The 25615-nt window shown below is 36.6% G+C and overlaps 1 long non-coding RNA gene across 1 annotated transcript; it reads left to right on the forward strand.

The window, feature by feature from the left end:
• Positions 1 to 1291: 1291 nt before the first annotated feature.
• Positions 1292 to 25615, forward strand: LOC110348891 (uncharacterized). Its single transcript, XR_002394492.2, has 2 exons — positions 1292 to 3284; positions 25317 to 25615. It is a non-coding gene; the product is annotated as an uncharacterized LOC110348891 (long non-coding RNA).

The following is a 25615-nucleotide window of genomic DNA, read 5'->3' on the forward strand; positions in this document are numbered from 1 at the left end:
GAAATGAGATGGATTCAAAAAACAACTTCCCACTGCCAAATAGATCTCCAAATCTATAATATTCAATGGGGTGATGTTGAATCAGCGTATGTGGAGATCAGTGCTCTCTTAGTTATATCTACTATGTATTTCAAAATAAGAGGAGAGAGAGAGAGAGAGAGAGAGAGAGAGAGAGAGAGAGAGAGGAGTGAGAATGAATCTGAATCTGCTGATCTGTGAAATACAAAAGAAAAGAGTCCAGATCTTTAGGAAACTGTAAGAGGTCGAAGGCATTTGTTGCCAAATTTTACATTAGTCTCAAGTACCAGCCTTTAGTAGTCATAAAGTAACTGCTGTGGTCTCAGGAGTTTACTACAAAAGAACAGTGTCTTTTTGGCTAATATTATTAGAAAACCGTTTACCTTTCCAGTTCTCAACAACTTTGGTTCTCTCACACAGGAAAAAAATAAATTAAAAAAAAGAACAAGCAAAATACAAAAATGAGGAAAAAACAAAAAAGTGAAAACAAATAGCCAGGCTGCCGTACTGTTAATTTCTTAAATTATGTATTTTAATAACACTGCTCTAGGACGGAGGAATATAAAACACAGACCCTCTAAGGCTTACAAAACAAACTTTCCCTCTTTACCCTCCGTTGTGTCAGATAATAGTAAGCACTCATCCCACCTCTCTCCTTGCTGATTGAATGATATAAAATAGTGGATCTTGAACCATATTCTGCTGTTCATGGAGGGACCACTCATAGCAATTAGTGTAATATAATTGTGGTGATGGACTGTTTAAGTATTCAGTGTTTTTGTAAGACTCCAGAATCATCCACCATTTAATGAATGCCTACTGCCTACCCTTTACATTTCCTATCTCATCATCTCATTTAATTCCTACAGCAGCATTTGTGAGCTAGGTGGTGAGGTGTCCTTTTTACAAATGAGGAAACCTAGGATCCGATAGGTAAAGGGTCTTGTGTAAGGCCTCATAGCCAAGTGGAGGTAGCAGGATTTGAACTAGATCTAAGACTTTTGTTCAGTTAACAGGTCCAGGCTAGAGAGTTAGGTGGGCATCTCTGAAGCTTCAACAACAAGAAATCACCCATACCCCAATACCCTCAGCATTGACAGTTTCTATATTTTCCTAGTCCTTATATCCAGGTACAATTTTCACACTCTTGCAATAAATAGATATACACAATTTTGTGTCTTGAGCTTTTAAAAATTAATGCTTCACACTAAACCCTTCCTAAACTGTGATTTTGCTTAAATCCTTTTTGATGACTTTAATAATTTTATGACAATTTAACTCTTTTCCTCATGTTGGATAACACTGGGGACCTGTCTTGTTTTGTGTTTAAAATAAGGACGCAAGGAATTTTAGAGTCTTATAAGTTCTATTTCCTTTCTTTTTTCCCTCACCACCCTACCCAGGAAAGTGTCTTGCCCTCACTGGATGAAAATGAAGCATGAAAAACAGGTTTTCTGTAACTGGCTCTGGGAAGATGGAGGAAAAGTCTCATGAAGCAGAATTATTTCCAAAGGGTCTGGACTCCGAATCACTTTAAGAGTCTAAAAGACTGCAAGTTGATATGGGGAACTGCAACCTAGAGTAATGGATTCTAGAGGCTTCAGGGCAATGCGTGAGTAGGATTGAGCAGGGCATTTGGAAGATGGAAATGGACTACACACCCTTCGTTTTATAGGGGTGTGAAATGAAATTAAGAGATGGTAGGTGACTTCCCTGAGGACAGAGTCCTATAATCTCAGACCAAGTGACATGACTCTCCTGCTGATGTTTTCTTTTTCTTTCTTCCTTCTCTATCTCTATTATTTACCAGCTTAAAACAATTTCTTTTTTTACTTTTCCTACTCCCACCTCACTGTTCCCAGCCCACTTATCTCTAGATCACCATTTCTTTGTTTCATTGTTGACATTTTTGGGCAGGAAAGTTCTCGGTTATAGAGAGCCATCCTGTGCTTTGTAGGATGTTCAGATCCATTCCTGTTCTCTGCTTACTACCTGCAAAGAGTACCCTCACCCTCGGTTTTGACAACAAAACACATCTCCAGACTTGTTCAAATATGATTTCACTCCCAGGGAATATTACTGCACTAAGACAGGGTTTTGCATTTATACAAGTCCTCAGGTGCTGCCGCCTATGGACCAGCTATTGAATAACAGAGCTGTAACCCAAACAGCCCAATAAGGTAATTGTTTCCCTCCCCATTTTTCGAGACCCTTTACATCACAGTTGTAGTGCAAAAAAACACATGAATACAATATTGCTATGAATTGAATTAGGCCTCATATGTGGAAGATGGTATTCTAGCATTAGACTCTCAGAGGCAAATTGTTCCCCAGGGATATGGGCCACACATAATATTGCTTTCCTTCTTACCCTTGGCAAATTAGAAACCAACCGAATACATTAAAAGGAAATGGTTATCAGAAATAATCACTTCATTATTCGTGTTAATTTGGAAAAAAAAATAATGAGCCTCACCTACACATTTAGCATGTGCGGTTTGAGGAAACTTTGCTGAATTTGCGTACTTAAAGTGAGTAATTCCTGAATAAAGAGGCTAGGATGAGTTCAGATGTGGAATTAACCATTTTTAATTGCTTAAGAGAGCTTCCTGAGAGAGCTGCACATTAGCGAGGGATGGAGGCAGTTCTGTGTAGAGACAGGAAGGATTATAATGCCATCCTAAATGTTTTCAATTGTACATGAAGGAGTGGGGCTTTCTATCACAACCCAGCGAGAAAGGTCTTCTTGGGCTCCTAGGGAATTTTTGTGCACTAAGGATTAAAATTTTTCTTGGATCTTTTTTAACCAATGAAGGTACAACATGCTCTTGCTAAGGGAAGAATCTCACTGTACTTTTTTTGAGTAATATCACAAGTGGAGTTTTCAGTTAGAACCACAGTAAGTGGAGCACACATTTTCTTTCTTTTTTCTCTTTCCATCCCCATCAACTGCTTTCTCCCCTATTCCTCTTCCACACGCTCTATTCTCTCCATCCCTTTGATCTTTCTGCAAAGTGGATATAATGAGGAACAACGTCTGCTTTCCTTCTGTTTTATGATTTGCACTCTCAAGTACTCTGTTTGTTTTTCTTACAACAACCAAAAGAAGAACTCATGGTTCCAGGAGGGATGTGGAGCTGTTTATCAGCTATAAGAATTTCCAACCCTATGGCACTGGATGGCTTCTGTTTCACCAGGCAGCCGAAGTTTGGAAAAAGCAGAGTTCAGAAAACAAAGAAAGAAGTTTCCAGCTATTAGGATTAAAGGTGGAGTGTGATTATTTCTCCTCACTGAAAGTTTTCCTGCACAGGTTGTGTATGTTTGGGAGGCTGGGTTGCACAAGCTGGCTGCCCACCAGAATCACCTGGGGGAGTTCCCAAAAGAGGCAGATATAGTTTTAGCCTTGGGTTTAAATCCTGGCATTCTTTATTTATTAAAATCCTTCCTGGAGACTCAGATGGAGCCAAACTGGGTTCCAATGGTCCCAAATGGTTTTTGGAGAAAAATAAATTAGCAGAACAATAAGATACTTTAGAAGGGCTTGAGGACTCTCTGACATTCTCCATAATTTTAGGAACTCATTTAGGTCATGAGCCATGTACATTTCATGAAGGTAATGGTAGCCAAAATACAGTGCAGGCAAAAAATGTCAAGGCACACACCTGGATGAGATAAATTCCAGTTCCTTCATTTCTTATTTGGATGTGCTTGGACAAATCATCCATTCTCTAAGAGCCTTGATTTTTTTTTCCTGTAAAATGGGGTTAAAAGTGCCAACCATAGTGGGCTTAAAGGAAATCCTTGTGAGGATTAAAGGAAATAATGCATGTAAAATGCTTAGCAGGGTGACTGGCACATACGTTAAGTGCTCAGTAAGTGTTAAGTAATGGGTACTCAAAAAGGACAAAGTTATGTTTATCAAGGGGACCTGAAGTGGCATGAAAAAAGCCAAAACCATCAAGATGCTGTAAGTTAGAAGACAGAAGCTTAAGAGTAGCTGTGGTCAAAATCTAAACTCACGAGAGGGTAAAGGAGATGTTATTTGTTTATAAAGATGAATGTCTTTTTCCAGTTTCCACTTAGGAGAATTCAGCTTAAACCACAAGACACAAAACATTATACTGGGTACTTACTGAACTTTTGATACGGGGAGCCATGATAGCCTTTTATTCTGTTGCTCTAAATATTTTTGTCCCCCACTTTAAAGTCTTTGCATATGCTGTTTCCTCCATCAGATCTTCACAAAGTTGGCTCCTTCTTGACAATCAGGCCTCAGCTCATGTATTGCCTCCTCAGATAAGCCACCTCTTAACTTATGAGCTAATGTACCCATTGTGTCACTATTATATCATCTTCCCCTTTCAGCACTTAACACTATTTGAAATAATCTTTTTCAATCACCACCACCACCACCACCACCACCACCACCACCACCACCATCACCAGTATCATCATCTACCTAGGGTCTTTTTCCCCATGAGTATAGTCTATAAGATTAAGACAAGTAGAAACTTTCACTTATTTTTTATCCTAGGTCTTAGCTCATTGCCTGAATGTAGTAAATGCTCACTAAATATTGACTAAATGAATGAATGAAGATAGTGACATATAGATGTCAAAGCCATTTATTTTAAAAGAAACCACTATGTCTAAAGGTAGGCAATCAGGACTTGAGGGAACCACTGATTGAGATTAACTTCAAAGCATTCTTTTTTTTCTTTTCTTTTTGGTACTGGGGATTGAACTCGGGATCTTGTGCTTGTGAAACAGGTGGTAGAACAACTGAGCTAAATCCCCGGCCCTCAAAGCATTAATTTTTTTTTTTTTGGTACCAGGGATTGAACTTGGGACCTTGCACTTGTGTGGCAGGTGCCAGAACCACTGAGGTAAATCCCTGGCCCAAAGCATTCATTTTTAAAGGTTGTCTTAGTTACTTGCTGCTGAGATAAAATACCCAACACCCAAAGTTAAAGGAGGAAAGATTTATTTCAGCTCACATTTTGTAGAGGTTTCAATTCACAGTCAGCTGGTTCCAAGGCAGGGTGGAATGGCAGGGGTGAAACAGTTCATGGTGTGGCAGGCAGAAAGGCAGCAAGCAGAAGCAGTGGAAGCAACAGGAAAGCAGGCCTTGCTTTCCTTTTTATCTCATCCAAGCATTTTGGATGGTGTCATCTACACCATTAGCCTTTCCACTATCCACGCCCAGAACTAGGCTAATTCCAATCAGTGAACTAATTTAGTACCACACATCCTTAGTCCCAGTATCACATATCCCACATCTAGCTAGCTCTGAAAAGCCCCACTTATGAGCACATTAGGCTTTGTGGGGACATCTGGATATAAGCCATAACAAAGATGTTGATATATTTAGAAGGCCAGGTTTAGTATTATGGTATCCGACCTTTTTACCATCATACCTTCAGTTGCCAAAATATGGGCAAGGATATATTTGAAGGCAAGGGAGCCATGTATTGGAAAATTGGTCTCTGGCCATAATGTATTGGCCTAGAAGACAATAAATGACCATAGAACTTGGGCCAGCCAGACACTTGTGCTATCACATATCCTGGTAATAAACGTCTTCTCTAGAGCAGGAGCTGTGTGGGCTTAAATGCTTTGTTTAGCCTTTGTGGATTGGTAAGAATTAATTTTCAAAGGTGGCTGAATTTGACTCAGGGAGCCCTTTTGGAGAATTGACCTCAATGTTTAGTACTGGAAAATGGAAGATACTGGAGGAACTAGCAATGAGAAATAGATTGTATTAGCATTTAGCTTGGCTCTCTGGCATGCTTGTGGGGATAGCTGCACTCTAGACTTTGATTGCTGGCTGGAAGGGATGAGCTCAGGACAATCATGAATGCTCCATACCCTCAACTCAGGCATATGGGCTTGAAATCTTCCTCTACAAAAGACGTGTTGTATTGAAAGCTTCAGCCATTTACTCATTTATTCACGTACTCAGCATAGAGTCATCAATCACCTTCTGTTATGGGCTGATTTATGACTCCCCAAATCCATATATTAGAATCCTAACCCTTGTACCCTAGAATGTGACTATATTTGGTGATAGGGCCTTTAAAGAGGTAATCAAATTACAATGAGGTCAGTAGGATAGACTCTAATCCAGTATGATTAATCTCTTTGTAATAAGAGGACATTAGGACACAGACATACAGAGGGAAGATCATATAAAAAAGACACAGAGAGAAGATGGCCATCCAGCAGCCAAGGGAGAGGCTTCAGAATAAGCCAACCCTGTTGACACTTTAATCTGAGACTTCTATCCTCTGGCATCATGAGAAAATGGATTTCTGTTGTTTAAGAAACAGAAGCCACTCAGTCTGTGGTGGTTTGTTATGGCAGCTCTAATGTACTAACTAATGTACCTACCTGAGGCCAGTCTTTGAGGGTATAGAGGTAGGTAAGACCCAATTCATACCAGTGAGGAGCTCCTAAGTTAGTGGTTCTTTGAGTTCACTTGGGTCACATCTGCCAGTTGGACCTCTCGTTCATCTGCTCACCCAAACCCCCAGCCTTGTGTAAGGGAGACTCCATTCCTGTGAGGTGTATCCTCACATATTCTTGGTGACAAATTGTCAGCCACAGTCCTTGTGTGCTTTCCTGTGTTTGTACCTTTTAGCTCTGGGACCATGCTGTTGATGCTTGCTTCTTGGAGCCATGTGAGGATACTTGAAAACTCTGATTTTCATGCCAAAGATGTGATTTCTCAATCCTACCAATGGTTGAAGGGCTACAGGGATGTATCCTCTGCTCAGTGAAATGAGGAGGATATTTCTCTCTCCCCAGTCTCATGGAGCCCTCTGTGAAAACAGGTTTTATTTTTAGCTTGTGGGCTGAGATGGAGGTAGAGACTCTTTTCCCTCCTTGTGGAAATCCTATTAATCTAGCATTATTATTAAAATGTCATCAACCAAGTGTTCAAGTACAAGTGGGTCTATTTCATTTGTTGGTATATTTGTCTCTGTTTGTGAAAGTTCCACACTGTCTTTTTATAACTTTATGATAGTCTCTGCCCAAAGAATCTTCTTCAATTCCTTTCGGTGTATGTGGGTCTCCTGAAATGGATCTTTCAGCTTTTGCTTGCCTGAATGTTTGCGTTTTAAAAAATTCTTCAAAAAAAAATTATAAAAAAAGGGGCCGGGGATTTAGCTCAGTGGTTCCGCTGCCTGCCTTTCAAGCAGAAGGATCTGAGTTCGATCCCCGGTACCAAAAAAAAAAAAATATATAAAAATTCTTCACTTTTTTCTAATAACTTATTTTAAAATAGTTCCAATCTTAGAGAAAACTTTGAGGACTAGTGAAGACAACATTTATATCTCCCTTAGTTAGAGTCCCAATTTTTATAATTTCACCACATTGATTCAATCTTTCTTTCTTTTTATACACAGAATGTCTGTGTTGTGTGTGTGATCCAATTATCATTACTATTTTTGAACCATTTAACCATAAACTGTATGTGTTGCTTCATCACCTCTAGGTGCTCCAGCATACATTTTCCCTAAACAAGAGCATTCTCTTACATATAATCATTATAACTCTTTAAGTAAGGAAATAAAACCTTGATGCAATACTGGCTTTTAATCTACAGCTTCAGTTCAAATTTCGCTCTCTCCCAATACATGTCCATAACCCCATCAAGGAACATGCATTGGTTTTTGTAGTCTCTTTCAATTTGGATATCTTTGATAGTTTCTCAGTTTATCTCTTTCTTTCATATTATTTACAGTTTTTAGGATTTCAATTTTTAAAAATTTGTTGAGGTTTGTTTTATGGGTCAAGATTATGATCTATATTGGTAAATGTTCCATGGACACCAGAAAAAAAGTACATCCTACTGTTGTTGGCTAGAATGTCTATATATGTGAATTAGATCCTATTGTTATTCAGATCTTCTATATCCTTGATGATGTATTTTGAATATCTGCTGTTTGGCACATCACATTTGATATTGTTATGCCTACCTGTTGAATTGATTCTTTTATTATTATATGATGTCTCTAGTAATTTTCTTTGCTCTGAAGTGTTTATCTAGTATGAATATAGTGATTTCTGATTTTTAAAAATTAATGTTTGCAGGGTATGAATTTTTTTTTTGAAACGATCTATGCCATTGAGTTTGAAGTGAGTTTATTGAAGGCAGCATACAGCTGAATCTTGCTTTGTTATCCACTTTGCTCATATGCTAATCTCCCCCTTTTAACTAATATACTGAGGGCATTTACATTAAGGTAATTATTGCTGTGCTACAGCTAAGTCTGCCATTTCATTATGTGTGTTTTCTGTGTTTCTTTTTTCTTACCTCCCAGTAGGTTACTTTATTACTTTTTAAAGGTTTCATCCTGATCTATTTTTAGTGCTTTTAAATGTATCTCTTCTGTATAGTTTTTAAATGTTTTCTCTATCGTTACATACAGTGCTCCTTGACTTATTATAGTGCGATGGCTTGATATGCCCATAGCAGGCTGAAAATATATGTTGAAAGTAAATTTAGTACTCTAATAATGTATTATAAAGTTGAAAAATCATAAGTTGAACCATTATAAGTTTGGTACATACATATGTATATATTACATATATAGCAGTTACAAATTTTCTGATACAATGAGTTTTAAAATATTAAAAATGTATGATATTCCTTATTTTAAATTCCAAATATCCAAATTTTCCCAGAATCTTTTGCTAATTTTTGCCAAATTCTTGTAACTTTAACCTAAGGTGTTGGATTCTATAAAATGCTTTTTTTGCATCTACTGACATGATCCTATAGTTTTTTCCTTTAATTGGATTATGCAGAATTTTATATTAAATAATTTTGATGGTTAATATAACTGTACATTCTTGGTATAAAACTAACTTGGCAATGTAGGATTACATATATGTTCCTATATTTCATAGGCATATAGATTTGCCTTCCAATATTTAGGATTTTGTATCTGATTTTTTGTATTCGATATGTTTATTTGCATGATCATGCTGTAATGACCCTTTTTTTCTGGTTTGGTATAAGGGTTATTTTAACTTTAAAAATATCTGGTGTACATTTCTTCTCTTCCGTTCTTTGGAAGAGTTTGTATAAAATTTTAGTGTCTGTTTCTTGGAAGTCTGATATAAGCTGCCTATAATTCTATCTATGTCTTTTTTTTTTTTGTTGTTGAGAAAATATTGTAAAATCCAGGAAGGAAATAGTTCCTAGAATCAAATAATAATGGCAGCACAACATACCAGAACCTATGTGACACAATGAAAGTAGTCCTAAGGGAAGTTTATATTTGTGAATGCCCACATCAGGAAAACACAGCAACGTCAAATAAATAACATAACAATGTACCTCAAGTTCCTAGAAAAATAAGAACAATCTCCAATCCAAAGCTAGTACAGAACTGAGGCCAAAATATACAAAGAATCAATGAATTGAAGAGCGGATTCTTCAAAAAGAATAAACAAAAAGGACAAATCCTTAGCCAATCTAACCAAAAAAAAAAAAAAAAAAAAAAAAAAAAAAAGGAAAGAAAAGACCCGAATAAATGGAGTTGAAATTACAACAGTTACTGACAAAATAAAAACAGATTATTAGCAACTACTTTGCAAAGCTGTATGCCAATAAATTGGAGAATTCAGAAGAAATGGGTAAATTCCTAGATACATATGAATTACCAAAACTGAACCAAGAATATTTAAAAACCCTGAATAATCCAATAACAAGTAATGAAACTGAGGCAGTAATAATAATAATAAAAAACCTACCAACAAAGAAAACTCGGTTCAGATGGCTTCACTGCTGAATTCTACAAGAACTTCAGGGAAGATCTAACACAAATACTCCCAAACTCTTTTAATAAAATGAAAAGGAAAGGACTACTCTCAAAGTCTTTCCTGGAAGCTAGTATTACCGCGATTCCAAAACCAGACAAGGAACTAACCAGAAAACAAAATTACAGGCCAATCTCTTTAGTGAACATAGATACAAATATCCTCATCAAGATCCTGGTGAACAGAATGCAGCAAATCATCAAAAAGATCATACATCATGACCAAGTAGGCTTCATCCCAGGTATGTAAGGATCGTTCAACATACACAAATTAATAAATGTAATACATCACATAAACAGAAGCAGTGACAAAAATTACATGATCATCTCAATAGATGGAGAAAACCCCTCTGACAAAATCCGACGTCATTTATGATTAAAAACCTGAAAAAATAGGTATTGAAGGACTTTATCTCAATTGGATACAAGCCATTTATAACAAACTTACTGCCAAAATCATATTAAATGGGGAAAAGTTGAAAGCTTTCTTGCTAAATAAGCAAGGATGTCCACTATCACCACTCCTGTATAGTACTCAAAACATTAGCCAGACAATCAGGACAGAGAAGGAAATAAAAGAGATATGTATAGGAAAGGAAGAAGTGAAACTATCATTATTTGCAGATGACATAATCCTCTACACAGAAAACCCAAAAAATTCAACCAAAAGTTTCCTAGAATTAATAACCACATTCAGTAACGTAGCAGGATTCAAAAGCAACATACAAAAATTAATAGCATTTTTGTATACCAATAATAAACTCACTGAGAAAGAAATAAGGAAAACAATACCATTCACAATAACATCAAGAAAAATTAAACACTTAGGAATTAACCTAACCAAGGAAGTAAAAGAACTCTTAGAATGAAAATTACAGTATTCTGAAAAAAGAAAGAAAACATCAGAAAATGGAAAGATACTCCTGTTCCTGGTTTGGCAGAACCAATATAGTCAAACTGGTCATACTTCCAAAACTGATGTATAGATTTAATGCAGTTCTAATAAAAAATACCAACAGCATTCCTTATAAAACTAGAAAAAAAACCCCTAAGATTCATATGGAACCAGAAGAGACCCAGAATAGCAAAAGCAATCCTGGGCAACAAAACCAAAGCAGGAGGTATCATAATCTTGGACTTCAAGTTATATGACAGAGCTGTAGTGATAAAAACAGCATGGTACTGGCACAAAACCAGACATGTGGATCAATGGAACAGAATAGAAGATGCAGAAACAACCCTAGGGCATCTTTGACAAAGGGGCCAAAACATATGCTGGAGGAAAGACAGCCTCTTTAATAAATGGTGCTGGGAAAACTGCATATCCACATGCAGAAAATTGAATCTAGACCCATATATCTCATCATGTAATAAACTAAAATAAAAATGGATCAAAGCTATAAATGTTAAAACAGAAATATTTAATCTGTTGGAAAATAAAATAGGTAAAACTCTTGAAGAGATAGGTGTAGGTAAGGAGTTTCTGAACAGAACCCCAATTACACAAGAAATAACAGCAAGGATCAACAAATGGGATCATATCAAGTTAAATAGCTTCTGTACAGCAAAACAAACAACCAAGAGAATGAAGAAACAGCCTACAGTACAGAAAATTTTTTTTGCCTGCTATTCCTCAGACAGATGACTAATAATCTAGAATATATAAAGAACTCAAAAAATTAGGCCCCTCCCAAATAAGCCCAATCCAAAAATGGGCAACTGAAATGAATAGACTGTTCTCAGAAGAAGTACAATGGTCAATAATACATGAAAAAACATTTAACATCACTGGCCATTAGAGAAATGCAAATTAAAACAACACCGAGAGTTCATCTTGCTCCAGAAAGAATGGCTATATTAAAAAATCAAATAAAAATAAATGTTGATGAGGCTGTGGGGAAAAGGGAACTCTTCTACATTTTTCATAAGAATAAAAATTAGTACAACCACTATGGAAATCAGTATGGAGATTACTCAGAAAATTAAAACTAGAAATTCCATTTGACCCAGCTACTCTCCCACTAGGTTTCTTCTCAAAAGAATTTAAGAGATCCTATTACTGTGATACATGCATATCCATATTTATAGCAGCTCAATTCATAATAGCTGAGTCTTGGAAGTGGCTTATATGTCCATCAATAGATGAATGGATCAAGAACATATGGTATTTATACACAATTGAATACTACTCTGGCATAAAGCAGGATAAATTTGAGTCATTTTTAGGAAAATGGATGCACCTTAAGACCATAATGTTAAGTGAAATAAATCAGACACACAGCTTAATATCACATGATTGCTCTTATAAGAAAAACTCCAAATGTAAATAAATTATAGAACAAAATAAAAGATAATAAGAAACAGGGAAATAGATCTTTTGTTTAAGGGAATGGGACCAAGAGGTGGAGGGAGGAGTAAAGAGGGGATAGGAAGGGGATAAAAAAATGAATTAAGATGTGTGACTTAACTGTATCAACCCCCCACGACTAATGTAAGCATTATGTACTGCAAACATATACTAATACAATAAAATAAAAAGAAAATATTATAAATGAATGACTAATTTTCTTTAATTGTTTTAGACTTATTCATGTTTTATATTTCTTTTTGAGACAGTTTTTGGTAAAATACCTAATTTTCCATGTAGCTAAAATAAATTTATTGACATTACATTTTTCATATTATTCCATTATCTTAACAGAGCTCTCCTGAAAATATTTTTAGGCATATTCTCAATTTGTGCTTTACATTTTTTTTTTTAACTAGATCAATTTCACTAGAGGACAACGTATATAATTAGTTTTTCTCAAAGAACCTATGTGTGAATTGCTTTGATTGTCTTCTATAATTTTGTTTTTTCCTCCATTACTTGCTGTTCTTTTTACTCTTGCTTTTTTGAGTTTACTTTGTTATATTTATAACTTCTTAAGCTTCATGAATTTTAGTCATTCTTTTTAATATAAAATTTTAGGGTATACGTTTTGTTTAAGCCCTTTATTAGCTGCATCCTATAAACTTTAGCTTATAGCATTTTTGTTATTTACAATTGCAAGTATTTTGAAATTTCCATTATGATTTTCTTTTGGCTCATGAATTATACAGAAGGAAGCTCTTAAACATAAAAACATTTTTCTTTTTGTTATTGACTTAATTGCATTGTGATCAGAGATCATAGTCTATATAATATTGATTCTCTGAAAATTATTGGACTATGCTTTACTGCCTGGAATGTGGTCAACTTTTCTAAATGCTTCCTGTATAAGTGAGAATATGTTTCCTAATTGTTAGCTACTGTCTTCTATATAGTGCATCTATTAAATCAATCTTTGAAATTGTGTTTTGCAAACACTCAGTTACTCAAAGATAAGTTTTGAAATCTTCCATTTTGCTGATAGACTTGTTAGTTTCTTCTTGTGTTCTCTTGATTTTTGCTTTATATATTTTAACATTATTAATTACCTATTAATAATTATGGAATTGTTACAGATTTCTGAATTGGAGATTTTATCATTATATATTGTCCCTTTTTATTTCTAGCAAATTCAAATAATACTTTTGCCTTAAAGTCAGTTTTGTCACATATTGCTAGATCTTTGGCTCTGTTTTGGTTACTATTTCTTTTGTTTCAACATTTTTACCTCTTTTTGTTTTTGTGCTTTTAAAAAACATCTCCGTCTTAATAGATTAGTTCATTTACAATTTAAAATTACTGACATATTTGGATTAATTTCTAATTTCCATTTTGATCTTTCTATTTGTTTCATATTTTCTGTGATTTTAAACCATTTTTTGTTACCCATTAGATTAATCTTTTCTTTTCATCATTTTTTTCTCTTAGAATTTGGAGGTCATACATACTATTTTGATTATTTTATACTTGCATCTTTACAACTCATGTTTAGCTCTCTGTTTGAAAGTTAATAATGTCTTTCACCTGAACAATGCTGGCCTTTTAGAATGATTTAACTTTGATCACCCCTATCAGATCAACAATATTTTTTATTAGTACATGTTTGTAATGCATCGTGATCACATTCCTTGTGGGAAATTGGTACCTGTAAGAAACAATTCATTGTCTTTATCCCTTCCCATCTCTTAGTCCTCTTCCCATATGCAAAAGATTTGTCATATTATTTCCTAATATATATCTTTTATTTTACTTTTTATTTATAATTTGCATTCCTCATATAAGAGAAACCATGCCACATTTAAGCTGTGCATCTAATTTATTTCATTTAAATTATGGTCTCAAGGTGCATCCATTTCCTACACATGACTCAAGTTTACCTTTCTTTTTCACAGAGTAGTACACTATTGTGTGTGAATACATTTCCTTTATCCATTCATCTATTGATGGACATATAGGCCACTTCCAAGATTTAGTTATTATGGATTGTGCTATCTCAGATTTACATGTAACTTTTTACTTTATTTTAATTGACAAAATTGTGTATGTTTATCATGTATCACATATCACATGTTGTTTTGAAATATGTATACATTGTTGAATGCCCAAATTGAACTACCTAACATGCATTATTTTACATAGCTTTTTTTTATTCATTAAGTTTATTGGTACATTTTTGGTATATAATATGATGACATTCATCATTGGCAATTTGTACCTTTACATGATATATCTTGGTTCTTATTGTTTTCCCCATTCTCCTGCCCTCCCTTCAACCCCTCCACCTCTCCCTATTTACAAAGACTTTGTTTCTGTTTTTTCCTTTTCTCATATTTATTCCTTTCCCTCCTTTTCTTTCTCCTACTCCTCCGACTTCCCCTTTCCCTTTCCCTTTGCCCCTTTTCTTCCTATTTCACATTATCTATTATACATTTTGATCCTCATTTACACTTTCAGTTTCTCACACCAGGGAAACTATTCACTATTTACACATGTGTGTCCTATTTATTTCACTTAAGAGTATGACCTCAATGTGCACATAGCTTTTTTAAATAGTGGAAAATCTACCATTGTAGCAATTTCCAAGAATATAATAAATTGTTATTATGTAACTATATTCACCATGTTATATAACACATCTCTTGAAAATATAATTTTTACTTTCCAATATGTTAAGTCTATTTTTATACCCAACAAATAATGTATTATTTTTATTATGGACTTTTAAAGATAGCATTTGTTTCTATTTCCTGTTTGCCAATGTCTTTTCTACTATTCTCCTTATACTTCACATTTTCTTAATGGGATCATTTTTCTTCTTTTTGAAATATATGTTAGAAGTTATATAAGAGGGATCTGTTGGTAATAAATGATTTCAGTTTTTGCTTTTTTGAAAATGTCCTCATGTAGACCATATCCTTGAAAGATGGTTTTTCTGAGTACACCGTACCAGTATTACAGCTATTTTTGCTTCATATTTTATAAGTACTATTTCAGTCTTAACTGGATTTCAGTGTTACTGGTAGAATGTGTGCTGTTTATTTACTGGTCATTTCCTTATAAATGATCTTTTCTTTCTGGCTGCCTTTAAAATCTTTGTTTTGTTATATGTAATCTTATGATGTATATAGTAAGAAATTAATTTATTTAGGGTTAGGGTTTATTGGGCTTATTAACCTACAGATCCATACCTTCTTTTTAAGTCAGTTTTAGAAAACTACAGCTATTAAACCTTCAGATATTACCTGTTTTCAATTCTCTTTATTCTCTGCATCTACAACTTTAATGACACCTCATTGTGGTGAATGAGTTTTTATCATATTCCTGGCACCGTGCTAGTACAGTACAGCCAAAATTATAGAGGTTGGAGTCTTGAGGGCACAAAACACACACCAAGAATGGATCACAGATACGCATATTGCTCCAAACAGAAGTTACAGGGCTGGGGTGGAGTGCATGACTTCCTTCCAGAGGAAGGAGGTTCTCAAAGGAGAACGTGGTAGCTTACCCATGCATCTTCCTTGGATGGAGAACACCTCATGCTGCTGCTCTTTTAATAGGCTTCGGGGGAGCTAACCCTTTAGCTGCTTTATTTTCAGAAGCCCACAGGTCCTTTCTTAGCAGCTTTTGGGACTGGGGCTTGCCAACATCTTCAGAGGTCCCCAAAGAGCTCTTACTCTGGCAAATGATTTCCATCAATAAACAGGGCCATGCTTCCTGGCCAGATGCTTGTTAAATTTACCTCTTCCCCCAACAGTGAGTTGCTCTTAGCCATACGTTGCTGTGTGGTTGGGTAGGATGCTCTGATGACCCAAGTTCACCTGGTTTTCTCTGATTCCTTTTGCTAATTTGTGGTTCAAATTTGGATAGTCAGTGTGGGCTGAAGGAATTGGTGGTGAATGGGTTCAGGAGAGGTGGCAGGATGTCTGCTATGTTTTAGGTGCATTTTCTGTAGCTCCCTCTAACACAGTTCTTCTTCTGCCAAGTGGAAAGGTGGACTCAATCCTTTCTAGCTTGGGATTTGATGAGTTTGAGGGGAGGTGGCTAGAGCAGCTGTTTCAACACTTTCTTTCAAAATACATATATAATAGGTAATGACCATGAGAATGACCCCATCCATGGTTATGCTTGGTTCTTAGAAAATTAATTGCAATGCCTCCCTTCTTTCTCACTCACGAAAGTTCACTGGAAAGCCAAATTATAACGGTCATGTTACTATAGGTGCATGCTTAGCATAGCACCTAGCACTAAGCAATTACTCAAAATCATGCTATTTTAAATTATTATTATTTAACCAGGCATAGCCAGTTTACAATCTATGCTCCAAATGTAGCCTGCCACCTGTTATTGTATGACCTGTGAACTAAGAATGGCTCTTGCATTTCTAAATACTAGGTGAAGAAAAAGAATAATATCCAAACTGGCTATGCCTGGTTAAACCTAAAATATAAATAATAATAATTTCCTGTCACCATGTTGTGGGATTATCTTGCTTTCCATGTTGATGGTACCTTTGACTACTTCTCCCCCAGTCAGGGTTGAGGCCTTCAACTTCCATTTTGTTCCAGAGAGGAGAATCCCTTCCTTCCTGTCACACAGAAGTATTCTTTACAGAGATGTGTTTCTTCCCTCCATGAAGACCTTTGTCAAAGAGATGTTCCTCCCCTTTGCTTAATTTTAAGGCTTCTAAAAGCAATTCTCCCAAAACCAAATAGGAGTCTTCCTTCCCATTCCCCTCAAACTCCCTCTAATGAACACAACCACTATTTGAGGAGCAGTAAAAAAAAATGTGAGTGGCATTAAAATCTGTTTATCTGCTACTTTGAGCCTACAAGATGGTATAAAATATCAGGGTCTAGTTTCACAGCAGAAGTTAATAAATGAATGCTTAAGTGTATTCTCTACATACATACATGTGTCTACAGTAAAATATAATAATCAGTATAATTTTATAGCATATATGTAGTATATAAATATATGTGCTTTATGTAGACACCAATAGCATAAAATACATTTACCATGTATAGTAAATTATGTACCACATTACCATGGAATATTAAATGATCTAAAATTGGCACTTTATTTTTAGTGGCCCAAGACTAAGAATTGCCCCATAGAGCTGTCCAAGGGATATTTAGTCTCCTGTATAGAAATGCTAGACAGAAGAGCCAGATGCTAATGTCCAAAATTGTCAGAGGATTCACTGAGTAGGCTACTACTTGGCTTCATTATTACTTTTCCATGCCCACAGCCTGGTATCTTCCTCGAGTTAGCTAGCCCTGGTGCTTAAAATGATCTCCATAGTCTCCAGGATTAGGGGCAAGGGAGGTAGGGAGTGAGGACAAGGACAAGCATGGATATTGATGGATGATCTCCTCTTCCTGTGCATGCCCTTCTGGTGGCAGGTTATTCTGGAATGTTGAGTCTATGGAGGTGTGATGGTATTAATAACATTTTGCAGCACTGAGTGGGCATAGATGGAGGAAGTGGATACCCAGGAAGTTGGAGGAGGCAGCAGAGGCATTGAGTAGGTTCACAGGATGAGAAAAGCACTTTGATGTTGTACTAGCAATGACTGGTGTTGGCCACTGGCTTGAGGTCCTTCTGGGGACAACAGCCATAACCAAAATACCACTGACATTGGAAAAGGTGATGGTGGCAGTGATGAAAAAATGGCTGCTATGTCTCACTTCTTTGCTATTTTTATGACAAGTCATACATTCATTGTACATATTTAAGAATATAGGTAAGAAAAAAAGTTGTACCCCACCACTGAGAAATTCCATTAAAAACATCAATGGAGAATCTCCTATGGCCAGGTGCTGGGGTCCTGCGAATAGAGGGAGAGCAGGGCAGAGTCCTTCCTTCCTAGAATTTAAGAAAGATGAACAAGTAAATTAGATATTTTCAGATAGTGATATGGGCAGTGAAGAAAATGAAACAGTATATAAGTAACTTGGTGGGAGGTTATTTTAGAAAGAGGTGATCATTTGGACATTTTCAGGTATGTGGGTTTCAAGGTCTTTTTTCCTCTGTGTAGCTGTCCTCTTTCCATCTTGATCTAATTATGTATCATTTGTCTAGAAGTGGGATCATGATGTATGTTCTATGTTGTAACCTTTTATTCTTCACTTAATATATTGAGAACTTAATATATTGTTTCATCATTTATTTATCTGCATCATTATTTTTATGGATGCAAAGCAATTCATCACATGGGCTGTACCATCCTTATGTAAGCAGTCCGTTGTGATTGGTTCCTTCTGATCTCTTGAAGCTCTTGCCATGCCACCTCCCTGGATCAAGCTTGCACTGTTCCTCACTTGGACCATTGAAATAGTTCTCTGACTCCATTTTACACTCTTCTGCCAAGGTTTTATATTTCTGGTTATGTTGCTCATCTGCTTCTAAACTATCATTGGCTCCCTATTTCTTACACAATAAAGTCTAAACAACTTAGCTTAATCATGGCTAGATTTTGCATCAGTAAAACTGGATGGCTTCAATAAGCATGTGAAAAACACTCTATCTTCATCATTAGGGAAATGCAAATAAAACTCTGTAAGATATCACTTTACACTATCACAATGACTATTAATAACAAAAATGGCAATAACAGAATATAGCAGATGTTGTTGAGAATGCAGAGAAATTGGAATCCTTGTATTTTGCTTGTGGAAATGTAAAATATGATGCATCCACCATGAAGAACAATATGGAAGTTCCTCAAAAAGCTAAAAATAGAATTACTTTTGTGATCCAGCAATTCCATTCCTAGGTACATACACAAAAGAACTAAAAATAGTCACTCATTAACATTAGCGTCTGTTCACCAGTGTTCATTGCAGCATTATCACAATGGTGAAAAGGTGTCTATTCTACATATGAGTTGATAAACAAAATGTGGTGTAGGCACATAATAGAAGATCATGCAGCCAAATGAGAGGAGTTCTTCTGGTACATGCTATTACATGGGTAAAACTTGAAAACATGCTACATATTATAAGGCAGAAACAAAAGGGTAAATGCTATAAATTCTAATATGAAATATATCAGGCAAATTTGTGGAGACAGAAAGTAGCTTAGATGTTACTATGTTCCTGGGAATGTGAAGTTATTGCTTAATGGGTAGTTTCTGTTTGGAGTGACAGAAGAAGTTTGGGAGCAGGTGAGGTGTTTGTTGGTTGTACACCAATGTGAATATCCTTAATACTATTGAATTGAACATGTAAAATGGTTAAAATGGCAAAATTTATATTGCGTATATTTTACTATTGAAACAACTGGATGACATGTTCATCTTGCCTCTCTGACTTGTCACATGGTTTGCATGCTCTGGTGTACATTTTTCTTATATCTCTGCCTACTGCGATCCTATTTCATTTTCAAATCCCATCTCAAGTGGTACCTTCTTCTTTGATGACTTTCCTAACTTACTGTGTTCTCAAACCAATGTGACCTTTCATTTGTTTGAGCTTTTAGAGTATGTTAGCTATACTTTGGGGGCTGTTTTCTCACTCTAGTCATCTTCTAGGCTGCAAATTTTTTGGCAGAGGGACCTTGCATTATTCATCTTTTCATTACTCATTCAACAGATATTTATTGAGCCCTTACTATGTGCCAGCTTGGAGCATAATGACACAATATCATAAAATGCAATTAATATTAAACTGACCACATATCATGGGTGGTCTGAACCTCAGCTCCTCAAAGGAATTTTAGAATGGTGGAACTTTCAAGAGGAATACTTTTCCTCTCTACTTAGTAGCCCTGTTCTTTTTCATTTATGCAAGTACCAGAGTATGATAAGGTGCTTTTCTTTTCTTTTGGGAAAATAGATGTATTAGTCAATTTTTCTGTTGCTAGGACCAAATACTCAACACTAGTAGTACCCATGCCACAGCCTAAATATTAGGCTAACTTTAAACTTCCACCCCCTGATCAAATAGTCTACTAATTGGCCCTTAAACTCAGCCTATGGCAAAGTCTCAGGATATGGGGAAAATAGAGACTTTTTTTTTTTTTTGCCAGAGTATAGCATGCATGGCTTCTGGTCCAATTCCCAAAAGAGCCCTCATTCTCAACTAAAACTTCATGAGCCTGTTTTTTACTGTCAACATTTTTATCAGCATTCTAATCTTCTGAGCTCTGATCAGAATTGCCTGCCAGCCTCTGCTTATAGCGTGCATCTCAAGCCTGAGCATCCAAATCATTCCAAACTCCTCCCCAAAGTAGTTCCAAAGGTTCTGATATGATGGTCAGGTGTAGTCACAGCAATAGCACTAATTCTCTGGCATCAGTTTTCTATAGTCATTAGCTTTCCCATTGCTGGGACCAAATATCTGATGCTCACAACTTAAAGGAGGAAATGGTTTAGTTGGCTCACGATTTTAGAGGTTTCAGTACATGAGCCACTGGTTCTAAGGCAGGGACATTAAGGGAGAAGGGTGTGGTGAAGCAAAGCTACGGACTTCATGGTGGTAAGGAAGCAAAGCAGAGCAACAGTGCCAGAGAGGCAGGGGCCAGGGGCCAGGGACCAGGTATAGTCCAGAAGGCCATGCCCCATAACCTACTCTGACTACAAAGAAGCATTCTTTACTATGAGGCCTCTCTTAATCCATTGTCAATCACAATTAATGATCACAATGTGTCAGGAGTCTTTCAGGAAATCATTTGCTTTTCCTTTCTGTGACTCCAATCCACATGATTTGAGTGAGCTGCCATGCTTGTAGTGATCTTTCTCTCTTGGTTACTCCTGATTGGTCCAAGGCAGAACTTGACTCAAATTGGGCCAATCAGAACTTTTTCTTGGGATTTTTGAAACCAGAACAGCAAGGAGCCTGGGGAGTCCAGAAGCTTCCCTGTCATCTGTGCAAGAAATTGCCATGCAGCAGAGTAGGATGTGGCTGATGCACAGAGACAAATAAGAGGATAGAGAGAAAGAGCCACTGATGTCAGTTGTATCAAAGATCCATATGCATCTTTGATTATTGGTAGCTTGATGTTTCAACTTTTTATTGTTTTCCTTGAGATAACAAATTCCTCTCTAGTCTAAGTTAGTTTGAATTGGGACTCTTGTTGCTGACACCAAAAGACTGCACTTCTCTGAGCTTCAATTTCCTTATTATAAAGTGTTGGTAATGCCCCCTTCCTCATAAAGTTATGAAGGATATTAGAAAATGCAATGCATATAAGGCACTTACAATAAAGGCCCAGTAAATGTTAACAATGATTAATATTTTAAAATATTTTATATTTTATTTTGTTTTAATTGATATGCATTAATTACACATATTTGTAGAGCACAATGTGATGTTTGAATACATACACACAATTTGTAATAATCAAATCAGGGTGTTATAGCATATCCATCACCTCAAACATTTATTATTTCTTTATGTGAGAACATTCAAAATCCTTCCTTCTAGTTATTTTGAAATATACATATTACATGATCAATTATAGTCACCCTACTGTGAAGTAGAACAAAAGAACGTATTCCTCTTAGCTAACTGTAAATTTGTATCCAGTGACAAATCTTTCCCCATTTTTCCTCCTTTTTCTTCCCAGCTTTTAGTAATCACTATGCTACCGCATACTTCTTAAAGGTCAGCTTTTTTTTTTTTAGAATTCACCAATGACTGAGATCATGTATTTGTCCTTCTGTGTATCACTTGTTTCACTTAACATGTTTTTCATTCATGTTGGCATACCCATCCTTTTTTATAGTTGAGTATATTTCACCATTTATATATACCACATTTTCTTAAGTTATTAATCTTTCGATGGATATAAGTTGACTTCATATCTGGGCTATTATAAATAATGCAATAAATATACAAGTGCAGATGTGTCCTTGACATACAGATTTCACTTCCTTTGAGTATACAGCTAGTAACAAGATCAGAGAGTTATGGGGTAATTCTACTTTTAATTTTTTGAGGAACTTCCATACTGTTTTCCATAACAGCTGTACTAATTTTACATTCCTTCCACCAGTGTTTGACGACTCCTTTTTCTCCACATTCTTGCCTGCCTTTGTTAATATTGATTTGATAATAGCCATTCTAATTCAGAGTGAAGCAATATCTCAGCTGCAATGTCTACTTGAATCTGTGTCCATAGTACCTGGAGACAATGTGCATGAAAACCTAAGTCTAGAGAATAAGAAAAGAAATGAGTTGGGTTCTTCTTCATCTCTATTCTGGAGAGAAAGGCCATTTATCATGACATTAGTACCTTTCTGCTCTATGTACTCATTAGGCCCAGCCTTGCCTGCTTTGTTGGTGACAGTCTGAGTTCTGAAGTTCCCTCACCAGTTTTAGTCAGTTCTCACTGGGGTGTCCCCACCACGGGGGCCAGAGACACAGGTGGGCTTGCTCCACATTCCAAATGGCACCTCACCTCACTCTATGCTCACTTGGCTCTGGCTGGTAGACACTTAGTGTACAGCTCCAAGTCTTAATTGCATTCTGCTTGTGCGTTGCCAAACACTAAAAACCTTGTTGTTGGAGTTAAGTGTTTTGGGAAATAGACTAGATTATTTGATCAACTGATGCTTTAAAAAGTTGGAACTGCTCAATGAGCTGTCAGATCTGAACTCAATTTCCAGCTGGCCCACCTGTACTCACTGGGGAGGACACTGTGAATTCACCGTGAGCTCCATGAGTTAATTTGGAAGATGTCCCATCCCTGTGGTAGGATTTAATAGCACATAGTAGGCCCTTGATTGTGCATTTTAAGTATATTTTGAATCACTCAAGACGTTAAAAGTATGGCAACAGCAAACATGTCATGGTTACACTATGTCGGACATTGTTGTGAGCACTCTACGTTTAGTAACTCAAGGGTTTGCATCACAGTAGAATCACCTGGGTCATCTACAAATCTTGACACTCAGGCCACACCCTGCACTGATGAAACCAGAATCTCTGGGTATTGGCTATTTTAAAAACGTCCCGGGTGGTTCAAATGTGCATTCAGTATGGGAACCCGTGATTAAACTCATGTAATCCTCACAGCAAGTCTACGAAGCCGGTGCTGCTATCATCCATGGTGCAGCTGAAGAAACTCAGGCACAACAGACAGGTCCAATGACTTGCCCAAGGTCGTACAGCTGGTAATTGTAAGAGCCAGAGTGCGAACCAGACTGTCTGCTTCTTAGCTTCTCTGTCACTGCAGCTGACAACAAAGGCTGCATCTCTTCTCTTACTCTGCCATCACTTCACTGCCTAGTTCAGACCCTGATCCTCTCACGATGTCTCCTGAACATTTCAAAGTCTCCTCCAGTCAGCTCCTCTCACTCAGTTCCGTCCAGTAGGATTTTAATGTGAGCCACATGTGTAACTCAGAATTCTCTACTGGCCATATATTAAAAGTAAAAAGAAACCAAAAAAGTAATTTTTTGATATATATTGTATTTAACTATCTCAAACATTATCCTTTAAGCATGTAATCAATATGAAATAACAGTGAGATATTCTGCCTTCCCTTTTTTCTACTCAGGGTTTGGTCTCACGTGTTCCTTATACTCATAGCACACATCAATTTAGACCAACCATATTTCAAGTGAGCAAGAGCCACGCACAACTAATGAGGCTACCAGATCGGATGGTGTAATTCTAATCCATTTTCCGCACCTCAGACAGAATGAGTGTTCTGAAATGTAAATATCACTAGTTCTCTAGCCACAGGTCATGGGGGAAAAATAAGAACCAAGATACATCATGTACAGGTACAAGCACCAATGATAAATATAAATGTATTGTATACATAAAATGTACCAATAAAAGAATTTAAGCAAAAAAAGAGAGATAAAAATATGTGATTGGTTCTTGCTATTCTCAAGATCAGGTCTGCAAGATCGTTTGTGACTTGGTTTAACTCATCCTTCTAGACTGCTTTCCATAATCCCTTCATGTGTGCGACCTCCATCCTTAAGAAACTTCTTTCTTTCCCCCCAAATGCATCATGGTTTTCAAATTGCTGTGCCTTTTCATGGGCAATTTCCTTTACTTGTAACATCATTCCTCCTCTCTTTTCCTTCTCCACTCAGAAAAGTTTTCCAAGATGTCACTTGAATATCTTCTCCTTTTAAAAACTTTCAGAGTTGGGCACAATGATGCATAGCTGTCATCCCAGCTACTTGGGAAGCTGAGGCAGAAGGGTCACAAGTCTGAGGCTATCCTGGGCAACTTAGCAAGACCTCGTCTTATAATAAAATAAAAAGGGCTGGAGATGCAGCTCAGGCGTACAGTGCTTGCCTAGCATGCATGAGCTCCTAGGTTCAATCTTCAGTACTGCAAAAATCTGCTCCCCTCCCCCCCCAAAAAACAGCAAAGAAAAAGTTTCCAGGATTCATAGGATTCAGCTAGGAGGAGTTAATCCAAACCTCTTATGGGTTTCTATGGTACTTGGAGCACAGGTTCTGTCATATTGTAGGAAACTGTCTCTCATAGTTTGGGTCTGGACTGTCCCCAAAGGCCCATTGTTAAAGGCTTGGTCTCCTGCTCATAGTGCTATTGGGAGGTGGTGAAAGTTTAGGAAGTGGGGCCTAAACGGAGGCCTTCAGGGTATTGGGTTCATGCTTTTGAAGCAAGTAGTGGGGCCCAGCACCTCTTCTCTTTTTCACTTGCATGCCAATAAGGGAGCTGATTTGTTCTACTGTGAACTTCTTACTCTGATGTGCTGGATCAACACAGGCCCCCAAACAACAATTGCTTCAAGGCCAATTGGCTGTGGAGTGAACCTTTAAAACCATGAAGCAAAAATAAATATTTCTTCTATCTGAGTTGATTATCCCAGGTGTTTTGTCACAATAATGGAAAGTTCACTAATGCATTGTCTATGTGTTTGCTTCCCTCACGAGCCAAGTTCTTCACTAGGACAAGGACTGTGGTTTACTCATCTCCTTACTTCTAGTACCTTTCTTACTCAATGCCTGTCAAGTAGGGGAGATTATACTGCACCTAATCCCTTTCATTACTTTTATTACTTGCTTGGTCTTAAGAGAAACGTAGACTTGGAAGGAATTCTTATCACCTAGCTCTCTTATTTTACAGATGGGGAAACTGAGACTCCAGAAGAGAAGAGGACTACATCTGTTACCTTCTGGTCCACTTCCTGGCTAGTACCACTCAACTCTCCTGCTACTCTTCATTGGTCAGTTTTTTGGAAATCTAAAACAATATTAAAGAAGGAATGAGGAGGAAAGTGGATTTGCTTTATGGAATCAATGGTTCATGAAATAATAAAGTATAAACATAATGTTTGTAAATGAGACCATATTTCAAATACCCATGGTTGCTGGATGTATAATGGCATCCTCTTATACATTTTGATATAAAGAGTGTCAAATTGA

This window comes from Heterocephalus glaber, unplaced genomic scaffold, assembly GCF_053883595.1.
Source record: "Heterocephalus glaber isolate CG9 unplaced genomic scaffold, H.glaber_assembly_v1.0 deba00001687, whole genome shotgun sequence".
Classification (NCBI taxonomy): domain Eukaryota; kingdom Metazoa; phylum Chordata; class Mammalia; order Rodentia; family Bathyergidae; genus Heterocephalus; species Heterocephalus glaber.